This window comes from Zingiber officinale, chromosome 2A (genome assembly GCF_018446385.1).
Source record: "Zingiber officinale cultivar Zhangliang chromosome 2A, Zo_v1.1, whole genome shotgun sequence".
NCBI classification, from domain to species: Eukaryota; Viridiplantae; Streptophyta; class Magnoliopsida; order Zingiberales; family Zingiberaceae; genus Zingiber; species Zingiber officinale.
Genome location: NC_055988.1, coordinates 7,505,235 through 7,519,364, shown reverse-complemented (window position 1 = coordinate 7,519,364; position 14,130 = coordinate 7,505,235). Strand labels below are relative to the sequence as shown.

General features: G+C 32.6%; 1 long non-coding RNA gene across 1 annotated transcript; it reads left to right on the top strand.

The window, feature by feature from the left end:
- Window positions 1-7,461: 7,461 nt before the first annotated feature.
- LOC122040653 lies at window positions 7,462-9,755 on the top strand. The gene is made up of 3 exons (XR_006128668.1): window positions 7,462-7,707; window positions 9,088-9,414; window positions 9,555-9,755. It is a non-coding gene; the product is annotated as an uncharacterized LOC122040653 (long non-coding RNA).
- Window positions 9,756-14,130: the final 4,375 nt, after the last annotated feature.

Sequence of the window (14,130 nt, the reverse complement as noted above, 5' to 3'; positions counted from 1 at the left end):
CAGCTTCGCACCTTCGGACAGGAACAATATTAATTCTAACTTGTTTAATTTTTTTACCCTAAACTCTTCGATAGCATCATCGGTTGATGTAATTATTCTCGGGTTATGATTGATCCATTTAATTAAGCTCGGATGGACTCTACCTTAAGTTCCCATAGTTAATAATATGGGAAAGAAAATAATAATAATCCATGTACAAACGATTTTACTTATTTATCATAGTTTAGTTAAATAGATTAGATTAATCATATGATCTATTTAATTATATAAACAATTTCACACAATAATTAAAAAACTTAAATTAAATTAAATATAAAAATATGCATTAATTATTTTTTATCCTGTCTGAGAAGCTAGGTAAGACGGAGATCCGGTGAAAAGAAATCCACCGCTGGTGAAGAGTAATGCTGCTAGCGAAGAATAATACCTGGAGAGTGCCGATCCGAGAAACCCAAAGCGGATCGGGAAAAATAGAGTCACCGGATGCCTTCCTCGCACGAAGATCTGATGATGAAAGAGACCTCCTGCACATAAGAGACCAGCCAACACTATCGTCATTGACCTAAGACCAGGGTGGGAATCTCTGGCTAGGCCCTCCGACGCTCAAGTCAATGATCTCTCTCGGTGTGGAAGAAGGAAAGAGAAGATGAACAATAGTTGAAATTACGGTTATGAATGTGCACAATGATGTAAACTTACCTAGCCAACGGAGAGGATTCCCCCTTTTATACCACTTCATATAACCTTCGTAGTCATGAAGTGGACCTCGGTTTGTTAGAGTTTGTTATGAGATGACGTAAGCCGTGTACTTGTAGTGAATGACTTTTTAAGGAATCTTTCTTGTACTCCAGATGTACCTTCTTTGTCGTTTAGCACCTGCAAAACAATCTAAAAACACATTTCTCGCCAAAATATATAATTCCTGTCGTATAGTTACATATTGCAATATCTTCATTAATTATCATTTCAACCCTCCTGCTGCAGATAACTCAATGTACCAATATTCCTTATATCGATCGAAGTTAATCATGATTAGGTTTAGTTAATGAGGCAACCTTCTCTGTTACTGATCCTAACTATATTTTATCAAGTATCTTTCCCAGGCATTGGTCAATCGGCCGGTCTCGGCTTTCCTTCTGGGAAGCATGTTTCAGTCGATGCGAACCTACTTTCTTTGGAGGTATATCCCGGCCGATATTAGCATACCTCCTTTGAGGTATATGCCAATTGATGTGAATCTTTCTCCTGGGAAGTATATTTCGGTCGATGCGAACCTACCTTCTTTGGAGGTATATCCCGGCCGATATTGACCTACCTCCTTTGAGGTATATGTCAGTTGATGTGAATCTTTCTCCTGGGAAGTATATTTCGGTCGATGCAAACCTACCTTCTTTGAAGGTATATCCCGACCGATATTAACTTACCTCCTTTGAAGTATATGTCAGTTGATGTGAATCTTCCTCCTAGGAAGTATATTTCGGTCGATACAAACCTACCTTCTTTGGAAGTATATCCCGACCGATATTGGCCTACCTCCTTTGAGGTATATGCCAATTGATGTGAATCTTCCTCCTGGGAAGTATATTTCGGTCGATACCTACCTTTTTTGGAAGTATATCCAAGTCGATATTAGCATACCTCCTTTGAGGTATATGCCAATTGATGTGAATCTTCCTCCTGGAAAGTATATTTTGGTTGATGCGAACCTACCTTCTTTGGAGGTATATCCCGGCCGATATTAGCCTACCTCATTTGAGGTATATGTCAATTGATGTGAATCTTCCTCCTGGGAAGTATATTTCGGTCGATGCAAACCTACCTTCTTTGGAGGTATATCCCGGCCGATATTGGCCTACATCCTTTGAGGTATATACCAATTGTTGTGAATCTTCCTCCTGGGAAGTATATTTCGGTCGGTGCAAACCTACATTTTTTGGAGGTATATCCCGGCCGATATTGGCCTACCTCCTTTGAGGTATATACCAATTGTTGTGAATCTTCCTCCTGGGAAGTATATTTCGGTCGGTACAAACCTACTTTTTTTTGGAGGTATATCCCGGTCGATATTGGCCTACCTCCTTTGAGGTATATACCAATTGTTGTGAATCTTTCTTCTGGGAAGTATATTTCGGTCGGTACAAACCTATCTCTTTTGGAGGTATATCCCGACCGATATTAACTTATCTTCTTTGTTTGATCCTCTCCTTTTCTTTCCTTTCCTTTCCTTATCGGGGACCTATGAAACTTAACCATATCAATTTCAATTATACAAAATGTAAAATATAATTTATGATTATATAATACAGAGACTTTTATCAATTGTGCAACGGGCCTTCGCTGCGGTGCCTCTGCTGCACTGCACTGCACTGAGGCTGTCTGTTGCCTGTGCAAGTTAAGTAGCTTCTTTCCATTCTATTCCAAAGGAAATTGCGGCACTGCACTGCCACAGTGTCATTTGTCTGCTTAAATGAATTCGATTAATTTAATATTAGTATTTTATTATTTTTTTAATAAATTTGATTAATTTGGTGTGAATTAAAATAATCGGTTGTTTCGATTATTCAGTTTTAATAATATTTTGATTCAATTTAATTAGTCAATATTAAATTAATTTTTAATTAATTCGATTAATTTATGTACTGAATTAATCAAATATTCATCTTATCTGAGACATGGTGTAAATTCACAAGAGACCTGGCCCGACATGAGTTAGCCTATGGTCTATTTGGTGGGGCAATAATCATGTTGTGTTGAGTCCAATCCAGCCCGTGCAATAGATTGAGCTAGCCCAGTATGAGTTAGCCCATGATCCGGCAACAATTGTTCTGTGTTTGAGTGCAGTGCAATCGTCCCTGAGATTATGGTATCATGATAGGACATCTAGGTTGTCTCCCAGGCACATGTGGTTCGAACCTCAGCTACGGCGTATTTACAAGAATTTTTCTTCCAAATAGAGGCGTAATCAAAGGATACTGGGTTTTTGGGCTGGTCACCGCGTACATTTTCTGATTTATCCTTGTGACCAGTAGAAAACTTCCCTGGGACCGGATAGATCACCAAAGATAATTAATGAGACTAACTAAGATTATTTTTTTGAGTACGGTGCAGCCTGCGCTACGGACCTACTCATCCCAAACTTCACATCACTCTCTTTTATTAGTCTAAGTCTTTTTTTTTTTTTTTAACAAAAAAAACTATGCTTTAATGTTATCAATTTTTCTAAATTGAACAAATTTGACACGGGACATAATAAGCGGATCCAAAAAAATGACCCTGTAGTCAAAGTCAAAGTAACATGTTGATCAAAGTCAATAGAAAAGAGCATCCCTTGCCAAGCTCTGATTGTTTACCCTGTGCTAAAGCTCGTCGGTCCAACCTGATCGGATTGTAAGTCGTTCGGAGAGGGCCGGTCAACCTCTAAGTTGATCGAACCTAAGGAGTTTAATTCTTTACTCTGTCATGCAATAGCCAACCAGGTTTTAGGACGGTCGACCATACAGACAGGCCGAAATGTTTGACTCACCTCACAACTGCCTAGCCATAGATCTAGTTGAAGGAAAAGTCAAACTCCTTTGTATTAATCTCTTTACACATGTTCGGCCGACCTTATTACTAGTCGCCCCTATGGGTTATCATACGATGATATTCTTGTGTTTCTGTTCGATTATAGAACTGAACGGATTTACACATCCTGTCGAACAAAAAGTTGACCGGACCTAAGGCACATTGGCTTAAAGTACCGACCGAACATCTTAGAATACAACTTCATTTCTCTAGGTGGTGCATTATATGTCCAGCCAGACAAAAGGCCAACCGGCCCTGCAATACTTAACTTCATATTGCTTCCCAGAATGATTATATTTTCAGCACGCCCAATGTATCATATTATTATTTCCTAAACGGATTTTCAAATAGCCTTCAATACATAACAAAGCAGCTTAATGTGAGGACATGTATAAAGACGGTCGACCTTATGGGCTAGCTGGGATATACTCAGCCAACAATATGAGTAGAGAATCCTAACAACCTATCAGAATAACAATTATATGTTATAGAATATTCTTCTACAACATTCTTCTGGGATCATCATGTCTCTCATCAGCAGACCACTTATAACAATATATTCATTCAACAACATCAGTAACGACATAAGTTTTAAATGATAAAAGAGATATATATATATGGATAAATAAAATATTTCTAAATAATTATTGTGCATTACTTAAATTATTCACTTTCCACTGCCTAATAACTTCTGACATAGAAAACGGCACGCCTTTTGACAGGTGCGTCACAACAGATCAACACATCGAGTTGGCTATATACCCCATTTAAGTTGTCAGCTATTAAGCCAATCTCATAAATTCACGTGACGTTTTCATAAACAAATAATTAACATTAATAGGCTACTATATTTAATTTACTAAGTTGCAGGCGGTTTTTGATCTAATAAGAATGTGTGAACTATCAACACTGAATAATTGCAGGCGGTTTTTTATTTAAGTTTTATTAATTCAGGGATTTAAATTTTATTATTTTTTAAAGAACAAAAAGAATAATTGACATAAACAAGACATGGTTGGTGTTGAGGTTGGCGGAGAGATCATAAATAATACATTTATAAATAACTCAAAAATCTTAACTCACTAATAATTCATTTATAAATAAATTTGTTTATTTATCATTATTTAATTGAATAGATTAAGATTAATCTTTCTAATTTAGCTTAAGAAGTTAGAATAACTACATGCGACGTGACAATAACTTTTATCCTTATCCTTACTTTCATCCTAACCTTTATTTATTTAGTATTTACTAAAGCATGATGTTCTCTGGCTATAGAAACTTAATCTTGTCAGTCAGGTATTGTAAATTATATTGTTAATATATTGTTAGTTTTAATAATTACATTTATTGCTATGATTAGTGGTTAGTTGTTTCAATGCATATTATGGATGGTAAATCTCAATAGTGAATTTAACCGGTTAAAAATATAAATATAAAGTATTTAAGGGGAAGACATTCTCAAATCCGTCAAGTTAACAGTGTCACGTATCTTAAACATCTCACCACCCCGAGACGGTTATATAAAAATCATTTAGAGTTATATTAATATGTGCACATGTACTTATAATACTAAGACGCCATGGAAACAGTAAAGTCTCATTCCATTGTAACTTGCGATTATAAAATCATGTGTCCGCTCAATCACAGCCAGATGCGACAGATCTTTTTTTTGTAAAAAAAATATTAAATGAAATCTCTAACTTTATATTTAAGTTTTTTTTTTAATTCAATGCGTTTAATTTTGTTAATTTTTTCAAAGCAAACATCTCATTTTAAAAAAAAAATTGTCATTCACTTTATATATTTGGCATAAGGTTGGATAAATCGTTTATAAATGAGTCCGAAATCTTAACTGACAAATAATCTATAAATAAATTTATTTATTTTTCATCGTTTAATTGAATAAAAATCATACGGACCTATGAATAATTTTACACAACAATTTAAAAAGATAAATTTAAATTTAAATACAACACTATACATTAATTATTTTAAATTCTACAAAATCTAAAATATAATATATGATTTTATATTATAATATTAATATATGGTTATATCATATAATTGTAAAATTATATAATCATACTTTATATATTTTAACTATAAATAAATAAATAAATATTTATATATTTATAAATTGGACCATACTGGTGTTGCAACCTAATGGCATTAATAAGGAAGAAATGACTTCTTAACTCCTAACTCAACGACTCTACTTTTTGACTCACTGACTTTTAACTCAGTGACTTTTTCTTCCCGACTGAAGGAAGCATTCGGCTTCTTCACTTACCAACTTAAGGAACCACTAGGTGGCTTCCTTTTTCCGACTCGACTATACTCAGCTCCCACTCGAATACCATACTACTATAAAAATTACTTTTAATGATGAAAATTAACGATGGTATCAGATGTTGTCGTTATTGGTGGTTCAATAACGATCAGATTTAGTGCTCATTGTTGATGTATATGTATTAATGACGATATTTTCTTCCATCATTGATGTTTTGTCATCAAGGACGATTTTTTTATTTCGATCATTAATATCATACTTTTAAGGACGGGATTTCTATGGTCGCTATTGTAAAACTTTAACCATGATTTTTTTTTCGTCATTGTTACTTTTTTTTTTTTTTTTTTTTTATTGAGCTAGAAATTTAAGCTGATTTTATTTACTGTCAGAAGCCTAAATTTTTTAAAATATAAAAACACGATCTTTTTCTAAATTTTTAATTTAAATTATTTATATATAAATTTAAGAGTCGGTTGACTTGATGAATCTAGTGCACTAAAATTAAAAATGAATAAATAAATAAAAATATCAATTTTAAAATTAGTGAGCATTTATCTCTCACTTTTAAAATCATTCAAACAGAGTAATTTTGGAAAAAGAAAATTGAGGAGTTGGATTTAGAAATTTGAATACATAAAGACTTTATTCGGTCAATATTGAAAGCATTAATTAATAACTTTAAACCCTTTGTATTTTATAGTAGGTTGTATTTTACCCTCTTCTATTTAAAAAACTATACTTAACCCCTCTTTGACATAAGTAAAAAAGGGAAAAAAAAGAAGTAAATGACTAAAATAATCATAACCTAAATCAAACTTTCAGAAAAAAATGAAAAATAAAAATAATTTCATAAGATCATTGAAAGCTTAATATTAACCCAACTTGATTTATATATATGCCCAAATTCTTACTTATTCTTAAAAAAAATATCCTCACAAAATTCACACATGTACCAGTATAAATAACAGAAAATAGCAACTCTGAGAGGGATAATCAGTTAAAAACTCATTCCACTAAACAAAAAAAAGTCAAAATTCTAAATTAATAAGTCAAAATTAAATAAAGATAGAATAAAATTTATCATTAAAAATAAAAATGAAGACCCTTCGATGATTTATAAAAATTAAAGGGTCTTTATTTTAATTTTTAATGATAAATTTTATTCTATCTTTATTTAATTTTGATTCATCAATTTAGAATTCTAGTTCTTTTTTTTTTTGGTGGAATGAGTTTTTGACTGATTATCCCTCTCAGAATTGCTATTTTTCTGTTATTTATGCTAGTGCATGTGTAAATTTTGTGAGGATATTTTTTTCTAGGAACAAGTGAGATTTTGAGCCTATATATAAATAAAGTTGGGTTAGGGTTAAACTTTCAATGAGCTTACGGGATTATTTTTTATTTTTTTTTTTATTTTCTTCTAAAAGTTTGATTTAAATTAGAGTTATTTTGGTCATTTATTTATTTTTCTCTTTTTTACTTATGTCAAAGGGGGGTTAAGTGTAGTTTTTTAAATAGAAGGGGGTAAAATGTAACCTACTATAAAATACAATGGGGTTTAAAATTATTAACCCTAATTTTTAATATATGTACGTTGCCCTAACTCTAATCAATTCCTTTTTTTCCTTTCCCTCAAATTTGCTCCTTTTCGTAACCGAGCCTCCTTCACTCGAACACAAGGTTGCGCGGCGAGGGCGCCGAGCGACCTCACACTACAGTAAAGACGCTCACGGCGGCAAGGACGCTCACGGCCACTTCAAAGCCTCCAGTGCTCAACATCTCCGCCTTCTCCAAGATCGAAAGCAATCAAATCAAGATGTTTTTTCCCCAAATCGCATTACAGAATCTAGGTTTTTAAATCCTAATCTTTTTTTTTCACTGATTCACAATGGTTGTAGTACTTGAGATGAGGTCAAGATCTAGGGTTTTGTTCTTATTGCATAGGGTTTCTTTTCAACCCTCAAAGATGAGGCTATCTTCTTCAAATCTGTCACCACAATACCACAAGAAGGAACTGTATTCTAACAGCCTCACGTGAGGTTTATTTGTTTATTCAAGAGAAGATTTGATAGCTATCTTCCGCATCTGTTGTGTTGTGAATGTTAGAAATGGAGCAACCGAGTAACTAACATGACATCATCACTTTTTGATTTGTTGATTGATATTGCCTTTTGACTCTCAAGTTTATATTATTAATTATAGTCTCGCAAAGAAGTACAGGCATTTCCAAACTCATAAGCACATACCGTATAGGTAATCAAAACTTGATCTTGATATAATAATTCTGTGTTATTTTTTTTTACTTCATAGCACGTTTGGCAAATTCTTCTTTGAGGCTGATGTTTCAATAGTGACAAGTATGCATAATCTTAGATAAATTTGCATTGTTTCTCTTAGTTTATAATTTATTATTTTTATAAGTTTCTTCATGTCCATACTAGGCACTGTTTGAGAGACTTTTCAGCCCCTAAAAATTAATCTGTACTATACATGCTTTTTTATGAGCAGCTTGACAGGAAGGGTAAAGAGTGAAATGGAGGGCGAAAATAAAATTTGAGATGCTTGCACAGTTTTTTTTTTCTGAATCAAAATAATTTGATCAATTTCAGGGTTTTTGTCATTTCTGAAAGGAAATGATTTCTTTTGGGGGTTGAGTTATAGTAAACAATCAATTAGGCATAGCACTTTAGGATCTTTGGTGACTAACAAGAAATGTACAAACTAAATTGAGCAGAGAATACTGTCTTTTCCTAAGCAAGTTTTGTTTTATGACTATAAAATTGACTTTTCTTTGGAATCTTTTTCTTGTTTTTATTTACTCCATCCAGCCTAACAAATTTTGCTATATTTTACATCTTCCTACCATGGGATTTTGTTGAATTGTTTTATAGGCAATGTGTTTTTGGTTTCATATGGTGTATCCATTTACAGGGAGAATAAGAATCTTACCGAAACTGCAAACTATGCAGTGTTAATACACATATAGGGATTGGTGACTTTCTTGATCCTTAAATATTAATGTAAATATTGTGTACTTGACACTGTTCATTTGTATTTATTAATACATGATTGTTTACCTGTAGAGCAAAACCAAAGATGATTTGAAATCTCTTGGTTACGTTCTTATGTATTTTTAAGAGGAAGGTTATCATCTGTCCACTTACTGTCTTTATTTCCATTTTTGTTTCAATTGGATACTTAATATCTCTGGTGGTTTTATTTTGCTTCAGCCTTCTTTGGAAAGGGCTTAAAGCTATCAGTAAAAAGCAAAAGTATGACAAAATTAGTGAGAAGAAAGTGCTTACCCCTTGGAGGTAATTCAAAATCCTTCTTTTACATACTTGAGAAAAATTTAGTTCGCCACTTTTATTTTTATTTCAATTTGCATGATGATTGTGAGCGAGTTTAGATTTTTGATGATGTAAACCAAGCACTTTGTAAGTCATTTCCTTCAGAATTTACATCTTATTTCCACTACTGTTAATCCTTGCGTTTTGAGGACAAGCCGGATTATTCATACTTGAGGAGGTTATTCCATGAGCTATTTATTCGAGAAGGTTAGCAAAATTACCATTATTGTCTATTGTTCTTATTCTTTTTTGTTGAATTGGCATTCCACTTTATACTCTGTCCATGTTAATGTGGGTATACAAATTTGGTTCTTAAGAATTCTAAGTTCTAACACTCTTTATTATAGGTACGGGATAGTTGAAGCGAAATAGACTTGGAGCTTTTGAGAATGTCAACATTTTGCATATGAATACTTTAGAAAAATGAATACTTAGCTTTTGATGTAAATGGATGTTAATTTTACTAAATGATTACTAGACATTTGATATCTAGTTTAATGATGTGTAGAAATAATTATCATAAATTACTGGATGATATTTTAATATATATGGTGGTTTAATTTTTAATATATTGTGTTTTAATTTTTATTAGTATTCATTAATATATTTATTAAAAATATATACATTTTGACCTGTCTGAATTAGCGATATTATCATTGTTGCCATTAACGACGGTGTACTAAATTGTTGTTAAACAATTATACGACATTAAATTGTTAATAATGGTTAGTATAATCGCCGTTCTTATTAGCAGCGGTATATATGATTGTCGTTGTTACCATTAACGATGGTATCTAAACCTATTGTTATTATCATGAACAACGGTAGCGTATACGTACTGTCGTTAAGAGCTATTAACGATGGTAGTGTACACTGTCGTTAAGAGCTATTAACGACTGTATTTTGTTTCTCGTCACTAATTAATTTCCAATTGGTACTTTTAGCTACAACTTCCTATGGTATTTAATATCGTCCTTGATGAGCTTTAACAATGGGAATTACCTTTTTAACGACGGAAATTCATTTGGGTCCATCAGTGGGTCACTTGGGTCCACTACTTTCTTTTAGTAGTGGGCCACTTGGCATTCGACTCGACAACTTGCTTCCGGACTCGACATTCATTTGGGTGATACTACTTCTCCCGACTTGACACTCAAAGCTTTCGATCGACTCGGCGCTCGACACTTGAACTCGACTGTCACTCTGACTCGACTGAGACTTGGACTTGGTGATGTACAAACAACCAGGGGTGTAACTAAGATTTAAAATCACCTGGAGCTAATCGTTGATAGTTTCCTGAGGTCAGTGGTGGCACAGGATCGGGGTAGCTACGGTTGGCTGATAGGGGCGGAGCCATCCTTGGGCTAGGGTGGGCTCTAGCCCCACCAATTTTAAAAAAAAATAAAACTAAAATGTTTTTATAGTCCATCATCATTAATTTCCTTTTATTTTTGTCCTATTAAAGTTTCAATAACTTTTTTCCTACTTGAGGCCAGAGCACTTATGTTGCTTGAACTTTAATTAAATAAAAAAAATTTCACTATTTTATTAGTGTCACATGCATGACGTTTTTGTCGCACGCCACAAGAGCAACCAACACTGCCGCATTGCTTGCTACTGCTCGCAGCCGCAAAGCCGCAAGTGTGAAAAATTCTAATTTTGATCCTCTTTATCCTTTTTTTTTCATTGGGTTCAAATAGATATATTTATCTTTGAAATGGATTTTCTTCGACCTTCTTTTTCAATTGTGTAATCTCTATATTTCTTAAGGATTTTTACATTATCCTTCACTTGATATTTTCTATTCATGTCCGGTACAAGCGTCAAGCAATGACTCGATGAGTACAACCATGACATCCATTCTCTCAAATAACACGTGATATTTGTGCGACTATCGTCGTAGGTTTATTTTATTTTAATATCATATCTACGAGTCAACTACTATTAATATCCCTGCTTGACATTAGCTCTACAAGTCAATTATTAATTTTCTCATTTGTTATAGTTTATGTATTATAATTATATTATTTACTTATATATTAAATCTAATATATTTATTTAATTGACAGATTAATTTGTCTAGTTTTAATTCTTTCCGTTTTTACAGCAACAACTAAATGAGCATTTTAGTTATGAAACTTGTTGAAACAACTCTTCATAATATGATGAAAGAAGAGTTTTTAGTAGATTCTATGATCATATATTGAACGAAGGTTGAAAAAATTGATAATGATATAATAATTAATAAATTTGATTCTAAGACGAATCGAAGAGCATAACTTCGACGGTTAGCGCCAAGTAAATTTAGATCCTGGCTACGCTCCTATTGGCCGACATTGGTGTTCCAGCAACGATGGTCGCGGTTGAATCGTGATGATAAGGCGTACAGTAGCAGTTCGGTGTAATATTTAAGACCGACAACTTAAGATTATCTTAAGATCATTTTGTGGGAAAGTTAAAATTAATTGTATAATTTCAATTCAATTAAAATTTCTCATTATTTTCAACAGATTGTCTAACATGTAATATGTACTCAGTTGTATTTTTCTTTATTCTCGCCAGACTCTTCGTACCATTTCCATTTGGTTATCATCGCATGAATACACCGAAAAGAAATGGATTGGACTTCTTAACTTTCCGATTATATTTCATGCCTCTATTTTCCTACCTTTCCATGGAACTGTGAATTGTATATTGTCTGTCGGGCTTGACGTGGTCAGAGTCTCTCTTTATATAGAGTAGAGTGGATCAGTTCGGATCTTCTGTCCCTAAATTTTTTTGTCCCTGTATTTTTTTGCCAATCGGATGAACCAAATTACATCTTAAGAATGTCTTGCACATCACGAGGACAATGACATGTATTAGATGATCATTATCTATTAATAAAATGCCGCACAATGACATGTATTGTTGTTGAAGGTTGTCCCATAATCCATGATCATATTTATTAAATTGAAATACTCCAGTGTGCTTTTAAATTAATTTTATCACTTTGTTTAATTTGATAGTTGTCGATTTTGTTTTCTTTAGCAACTGTTTTGGTAAAATTTTCATTTCACCGTAGATTTAAATTTATATATTATTTTTTACATTAAGGCCCGTTTTATTTGCATGCATAATATTTGTATTGATTTTATAAAGAAATAGTAGATAAATATTTCACTTAAACATCGTTCTCACACATAATTTTTTAATATTATATTTTTTTTTAAAAAAATAATCAAACTAAACTTTGAGCCAGGTATAAATAATATAATATAATGCACCTATCAAAATTGGTTGGTCCTACGTACCGTGTTAAATTCTAGTCCGGACATAATTTGATTGCTCAGTGTAACTAGCTCAATTGAATTGGCCCGTTAAACTAGCTCAATTGAATTGCCCATACCTAACTAGCTCAAATTATATTCAGGTCGGACCAAACTTTTTTAACAACATAATATATATTGCCAATAAATGTAACTATCAAAATTAAAGCATCACAACACAATACTGAACATAGTCAGTACATTATCACTTGCACGTATTTTAATTCATATTTATCAAAATTGAAGCAGAACGTGATATATATCAAACTATCAAAATTATATATTCTTAATTATCCGTTCAACGTTAACTTCTTCAATGTTGTCTTGGCTCTTTAATTCTGGATTAAATTAACCTATACGTATCTAGTCATTTGCGAGCCCATCAACACATATTGGGATGGATTTCGAAATGATCACTGTGATCCGTACTTGTTCGTTTGAGATTTATGATTTAATGAGTAAATTAATTAAAACGCATTTAAATTTTTAAAGTATATTTTAATATAAAATCCTAACTCGGACATATATATCTAGTTTGATTGTTTAGTGCAAATTCGGACTCAATTGGTTTATACCTGTTTAACTTAAACTCAGTACGTAATTATCAAAATTCATGCATCGGTACAATAAACGTATGTAATTTTTAAAACCAAATAATGAGTTTAGACATCGTGATATATATATCAAGTTACATTTTCTTAATTGATATCTTCAATGTTGTCTCGCTCCCTCTTTAATTCTGGATTAAATTCAATCGGTACCTAACTAGCCATTGGATGACACAGACTCAAACTAGGATGGATTTCTGAAATCTGAATGACACCGTGATCTGTACCTGTTCTTTTAAATGTTTGAGATTTATGATTTTACGAGTAAACTAATTAAAATGGATTTTAAATTTTAAAGGATATTTTAATATAAAAAATGATTTTTTAAGAAAAGTATTTATTCTTAATATATATATAACAATAATACAGGATTAAACAAACTATCTAAAATAAACATATATATTGCATAGCTAAATACTTTACAGAATATCATTCTCATCATCTCCTTACTACGTGCACACGAAGATAAAAAAACAATACAAAGTTAGAGGTAGGAGCAGATAAGTATGTCTATGCTGCAAGCCTTATCTCCTCATAAACAAAAAGAAAAATACACTACTAATTAACTACTTAAATAGAAATAGTACAACACACTAATTAACTATTTTAATAATAGATATTATGGGATGATTCATGATATTCTATAACTAACTTATCTCATGGTAGAATACCACGACAACATATTTTTATAAAATTATTACAGCACCTCGGCTGAGCATCATTATCTGCCAGCCTTCTCGCTTCGTAAGAAACTACCAGAAGGAAAAAAAACATCAGTACCCAAAAAATAATCAAAGTCACCTTCATTTTGGTTGTCCGAGAGTTGACTGCTGAGTAGTTGTTGTTCGAAGAAGAAGAAGAGTTAGAGTGGTACGGGAGAAAGGAGTTGTACTGGGTTAATCCTTTATAGAGTTAGATCAAGTAAATGAGTTGTACTTGGCCAATTTATACAACATCTGAGTTACATTAATAGCTGGACTTTAATGAAGTTGGCAGCACACATGGTG